The 7,154-nt window shown below is 36.8% G+C and overlaps 1 non-coding gene across 1 annotated transcript; it reads right to left on the reverse strand.

Moving 5' to 3' along the window:
• Positions 1-6,390: 6,390 nt before the first annotated feature.
• Positions 6,391-6,506, reverse strand: LOC128194559 (U5 spliceosomal RNA). Its single transcript, XR_008245934.1, has one exon. It is a non-coding gene; the product is annotated as a U5 spliceosomal RNA (small nuclear RNA).
• Between the last annotated feature and the right edge of the window lie 648 nt (positions 6,507-7,154).

Genomic DNA, 7,154 nt, shown 5'->3' on the forward strand with positions numbered 1-7,154 from the left:
CACTCGTGGTGGCTTTATGGTGGTGGCTTTATGGAACTTGGGCACTACCGCCCTGGCACTACCGCCTGGTGAAACTTTGGGCACTACCTCCCGGTGGAACTTTGGGCACTACCGCCCGGCCACAATCACGAGGTTAATCCGTTATCACTCACCTTGGATCATATGGAAGCATCCAAGACTAGGACCTCCTGCTACTCCTCACCACATGTTCAATCCTCTCTACATGAGAAGAAAGACCATTGGAGTTTCAGGATGACCCCCAAAACTGAGCTACCATGTAATCATTCTATACAACCCCAAAACACCACCATGTATCCTCTCCTTGAGGATCATGGAATTACGTCCATGAATTATACTGTTACTTTAAACCTTATCCCAAGTCATGAATAACCAGATACCCCATAATATCACATCAAATCCAACATATCTCATACATTCACATAAATCACGTCACAGTATATATTTTCCAAACAATTTTGCACATAATTCAATTTAAGAGAAAATGAACTTAAAACACATTATTTGTAGAATGCTAATTGGACGAGCATTATTCATCGGACACCAAAGAACGAACGGTACTGGACGAACGCCATTTTCCAAACCCAAGCCGAACACTATTTCGACGGGCGTCATCAAGTCAAACGGGTCGAACGCTCAAAATCGCACGGTATTGGACGAACGCTATTTAACAAGAGGCCGAACGCTGAGATTGAGTACGTTAGGTCGAATGCTAAAATCGAATACCTCCTTAAAATCGGAAACTGGCTGGACGAACGTTAAGATCAATCACTTAGACTCAACACTAACCTCGAACGTTACTAAACCGCACACTCACTAAAAGGACGAACGCTGAACACCATAATGGATTCCACACTGTTCGGCCGAACGCTCACAATCACTAATACCCAAGACCGAACACTCAAGGTTAACCGAACGATCAAGATTTCTATCCGAGCATATCAAATAAAGACGAACGCTTATATTCACTAAATACACCAAGGACGAACGCTATCAATCACTATTCACATAATAACACCGAACGCCCAATACCCAAACTTAAAACTATCCAATTAAGACCGAACGCTCGTTACCACCTATAGACGTTCGCTACCTAAGAACAGTCAACATCAAGACCGAACAATACTAATATGAACGATCGTTATGGCACAGAACGCTATCAGATGGAATACTGTTTGGACGAACGTACATATGGTTCAATAATAAGAGTACGAATACTGTTTTGGACAAACGCATGATCAATTACTAAGAGACCTAATACTGTTTGACGAACGCTCATAAATTTCAAATACTATTTTGACGAACGTGTACAATATTAACTTTTGCCCACGAACGAACGTACATATTCGTACATGATAATACAAAATCGAACGTTTATTATATATCAGACTTATTCCGTAAGACGAACGCGAACGCTCGATACCCTATAACCAAAAACCGAACGCTCATACTGTTTGGCCGACCACTAATTGGTCGAGCCATTTGGGCCGAACGTGCGATTCTGCAGAATTCTGCAGAATCGAACTGAGATTTTCCAGAACTCAGAAAACTTCATTTCTCATCCTCAAAATTTCCAGATTTGCTTCAAAGACAGTAAAACTCAACAATCAAACGATATATCTAACTTCCCTTACCTCTTGAAGACTTCCTTTGATCTTGAAATGCAGAGTCTTGATCTCCTTCCAAATCTACAAGCTCTCCACTTCACCCTCCCACAGATGTTTTTGCAGCAACCAATTTAATCTGCCGAACCCCAGCCCCCTTGAATCCATAAGTTCTTTTAAAGGGAAGGAAGATCCTGCACTAGTGCCAGCTGGACGAACCTCAGTCGTCCTCCTTTCCATCCTCAGTGTCCAATCCACTTAAGAAGGTGATGATGGTGTTTCCTTGGCGGCTGTAGCACTTCCAGGTGGTGAGACTCACCACTTAAGCCTGCTGCCCACTTAAAGCTTCTCCCCCACCTCTTCAACAGCCGCCCACGTGAAGCCCTTCCCTACCATACCAATCATCAAAGGACGCCCCCACCACATCAATTATCAAAATACGCTTGGTCCATACACCATCCCCTTTTAAAATAATAAAAATATTTAGGTCCTTACATGAAAGGTGGGTCTCCTTGCACAATTCTATTGTAACATGGCTCTATCCTTATTGCAGAAGAATGAATATGGAAACAAACATCTGAGGAAAGTGTTTATTATGTCAAACACAATTGCACCCAGACTATTTGTAGTGGATAAAAGACCTATGAAAATGAAAAGGATCTCACACCTTTCACATCTAATGGATTGACTACAGTGAACTGAGATAGATAAGAAAAATACTTGATGTTGTCTATATAGACCCCTATAGAGTTTGAGTGATGGTGTTCAGCTAGAGATTGCTCTATTGTCATTCTTATTTCTTCATCCTTAGTAACCATTCATTGTTGAGTAGATTATGAGTCATACCTAATAAATGCCATGGTTCCCTTGGCTATGCGGTAAGGTGGTGATCATTTGAGATTTGGATAAATTTCTCTCACTATGATGGGTGTTGGAAGAGCGACTATGAAGTTTGGTGGAAGATTTAGATATTATGGTGAGGGTATATAGTGATATGATGGTTGATAGGGGATTATGTTGCAAGGTATTCCAATGGTATGTCTACGAACTGGTTTAAAGATGGGTAGATTTTTGTGACTGTTGGGTGAAGTGTGGAAGGTTTAGATCTGGTTTGTTCGTGAGGGGCTTGGATTGACAAGGACTCAACTGCATCAGTTTGAGACTGAGGTCCTTGAGAGACAGTTGGTTCAGGGTTGGCTTTATCTTGCAAAATGAGAACTTGAGACTTGATTTGAGCATCATCAAAACTTCTCTACTTTATCTATTAAGGTAGGAAAATCTTTAATAAATATAGGCACTATCACAATTTTAATATCACCCCTCAGCTCATTCTCGAACTTTTTACACCTTCATTCCTCATTCATGGGCAAGGTGTAAAAGCACCCCAAATGCGTGAACCTGTCAGCATACCCAGCCATTAATATATTTCCATGCACCAACTATAGAAACTCCACCTCTTTCGCATATCTCACGCTGTCAGGAAAATACTCAATATAAAGCCTCTTTTTGAACAACTCCACGTGATTTCTTCTCTATTTTCTTTTAACTCACCTTCATGTTGACCCACCAGTGGACTACTTCTCTAGGCAAGTAATACTTCAAATAAGCCAACCTATCCTCAGTTGGACACCTCTCTTGGTGTCAAAGATCCTCTCCATGTCTCTCAGCCATTGATCAACCCCATCTGGACTGGTTTTCCCATCAAACTTGGTCGGGTGATGCTGCAAGAAGTTCTCTAAACTCCACTCTTGAACTTTAGAGGGTGGAGCTTGAGAATGACCAACAAACATCTTATTCTTTCCCAGTTGTTTCAAAGCCTTCGTATGTTGATGCTAGGTGGCTTTAAAGAGAACCTAGCAAATTCCATATGCTACAAGGCCATGTAATGTTGCTACATCAAGACAACACTCTACTGGAGAAGGGTTGTTGTCGTGGACTCGATTTCCCTCCCCAGGTTAAGCATATCCAAGGTTAGAGGGGGAGGAGGAGGTGGCTTAGGTGCAATAACTCTGTCAACACAACTCAAAGAAACTGACATACTAACCAACATAACTAAAGAACACACAATAGAAACTAAGCACACCCTAACCTACAAGTTTCCTAAGAAATAATTGCTCTGATACAAAAATGTAACTTCCTATTTAATGGTATAAAAATACTAAATAAAAGTTATAAAAATGATAATCAACAAGAAGATGACATAGAAAGTTATATTTTAACTATCAGAAGCTATAATATTTCAAAAAGGGAAGGATTATACAAAACATAACGAATCCTAATTACGCTGCAACATCTCTCTTACCCTGCACTAGATTAATTGGAACATTCTCATATGCTCACACCATTAAGGTGATCATTACAACAAGAAGACAAACATACAATAAATAGAGATGAAATGATAAGTTAATGTACCAAAAAAAAGCATTCATACAACATTTATATAGAAGTTAATACATATAAAGATTTATATTAACTAACCTTTAGACATACAATTATTCATTATAGACTTGACCATCTGGATATATGTATTGATATCAGACTCTGGCGAATTATGCACTTGTGGTGGCCTCTACTGCTTTGCAGAACCATTGTCAATAGGTTTCACCTAACCATACACAAGATTAATCTGTTAACGCCCTTGACCAAGGTAAAGCCCCTGAACTAGGACCTCATACTCCTCTCATCACATACTCCACCCTTCTCTACTTAAGACTGGATGGTTATTAGAGTGTTAGGATAACTCCCAATAAGAAGTCCATACATCAATACATACACTATTGGAACCATTGCAAGAAACTTCTCCTTAAAATTCTTTTCACATATTCACCATACATACCCACCACCATGTTATAAATCAAAGAAACATCACACTCCATAATAGACACACTTAGAAACAATGGAAACACCACTTCAAACAAATCATAGAATTTATAAATCACAAAAACACACATTGGCACTCAGAGTGACACTTAGTACAAGACCTCCTGCAAAAGAGAGTGCTCAACGAAAATCCTGACACTCAACGCCAAACCTTTTGCAAAAGGTTTGCACTCAACGGTAGTCTTGACGCTCAACATCATTTCTCTCGCAAAATGTCTTGCCCAACGACGTCATTCTATCGCTCAACGACATGAAATTAAAATAGTTCTAAACATGTAGTGAAAAGTGGTGCTCAACGATACCCTGCCACTACTCAGCACCAAACCATTCATAAAAATGGTCGCTTAGCGATAAAAATGGGCACTCAGCGATCTGGAGAAAAATAACTTTTAGACTTGCACAAGCAAGCTTGCGCTCAACATTACACCAGATCCATTAACGCCATATCAAAAAATTGCCTACTCAATTATGTGATTTAGGAAACTAAGGACCTGTTTAGATTACCAAATTGGTATTCTTGGCTTAGTGCTTGGTTCAAAAGCAAGTTTCAATGTCAGAGTGCATACCAACTTGCTCAAATGGTCTAATCTTTAGTTCCTCAGCTTAACATTAATTCAGATAAATTGCAAGCAATATACAACTAATTCAACACATACAAATTACTAGCAATTCAACCACTAATTCAATCAATCTCAGACAAACCAAACATGCAATTTCACCATCTTCAACCATGTAAAATTCTAAAACAAGATAATTAGCTTTCCTTACCTAATAGATGACTAAACAACTCTAAAGGTCCTAAAACAGCTCCACAAGTACAGGAAACTCTATTTGCTCCTACAAACAACACCGTTAGGACCACTAATAAGTAGAGAGTCTTATAGAAGTCTCAAACCTCACATGCAAGTTAGAACTGCTCACATGCACAGAAAAACAAATAAACCAAGAAAAATAGTAGAAATCAACTTACTATTTTGCAGAAACTAATTTGATAAAATTGAAGATCTTGCCTCAAGGATTACTCAAGCGGTCTCTGATTTTCAAACAGATGAACATGAGGTTATAATATGTAGAGAAATCTAGAGAAAAGAAGTTTAGAAAGATAATACAATATTAGATAATGAAACACGTTTATAAAAATTATATTTATACTTTAAATTTTTAATATTAAAATAATTGAATCTCATTCTTTAAAACACATTGACGACGAGTTTTTAGACTCTTACATATATTTTTTGAAAGAATATAATATAGACAAGTGAAACTAGACATATTTTGTAATATTCAAGTTTTTACAATAATATAAAAAAAATAATTATTTTAAACAAAATAAAAAAAGAAGTGAGATGATAAATATAACTATTCCTTGCTTCAACTTTATTTTACTTAACATAGATAAGACAATAAAAAGAAAATGTTTGAAGTAAAAAAATATTTACTCCTACATTATATTATGTAACAAATTAATGTGTATTAGAGGTCACCAAAGTAAATGTATAAGAGAATTTTTTTTGTCTATATTTATTTTTTAAATAAAAATTAATTTAAATTAAAATAATTGTTTTATCAATTTTATATAAATAACCGTTTTTTAAAATTTAATCATTAATATTTCTTTTAAATTCAACCATTTTTAATTAAAAATTATGTACAAAATAAATAAAAACTATTTATAATAAAGTTATAAAAAATTGTAAAAAATAAAAATAAATAAACTTGAAGAACCACACAAGTAAGAAGCATCTATATATAATACAATATTAAAATTTCATCACATTATTATAATTTAATAAAAACTCACTTAGGTTTGCTGAAACCAACGTTGACATATTCCAATGTTAGCAACAATGGCAAAACTACTAAAAGAATATACTAAGACTTAATTACAGGGTCACCACAAAGTAACCCTTCCAAAAAGTGACGTATGCCTCTTTTAGCGACGAACCCACGGTATTCTTTAGTAAAAGGCGAAAGAATAATTCGCTCTGTGCTCATCGCAAGGCTCCGTGATTAGCTATGTTTAAAACACACATCTTTAATATCACAGTTTCTTATATTCTACTCAACACTTCTCGATGTGGGCTTAATAAGAAACATAGATACAAAGTCACTGAACTGCTTCTGTCCACTTTTGTGTTATATTGGGTGGTCTTATTGTGAGAAACTCAAAGTCCACCTTTTTAGAACCCTAGAACACTGCTTCGGCAGTTTCAGGAAATCTGTTCTAATTTTAAGTCTCTTAGTTCAATGGTTGTTAGTTAACCAATTTACAAAAAAATTTGGTCATATCCATTTTGGCAGATGGAGGAAGTTCTAATTACTATTATATTGAAAAACTGCAATTCTTGTAATATTTCATGCAATGAGCTAAATACTTTTGCAGTAATTATAGTTTTAGGAGTGACATTCGAGAGCCGTGAATTATTTGGTAAGTTCCTCTATCGGATGCTCTCCGGACCGTCCAAACTAGATGGCCCGACCCGGATGGCTGTAGAAGGTAAGCAAACTCCAAACTGATTGAGGTAAAGTTCTAACACTGAATGATCCCCCGAGACGACCAGAACCGAACGTCAAAAAGCTAGTGATGAGACCGGATGACTATAGAGGGTAAGCAAACTTCAAACCGATTAAGGTAAAACTCTAATTAATGAA

The sequence above is a fragment of the Vigna angularis genome, chromosome 10, assembly GCF_016808095.1.
Source record: "Vigna angularis cultivar LongXiaoDou No.4 chromosome 10, ASM1680809v1, whole genome shotgun sequence".
Taxonomy (NCBI): Eukaryota; Viridiplantae; Streptophyta; class Magnoliopsida; order Fabales; family Fabaceae; genus Vigna; species Vigna angularis.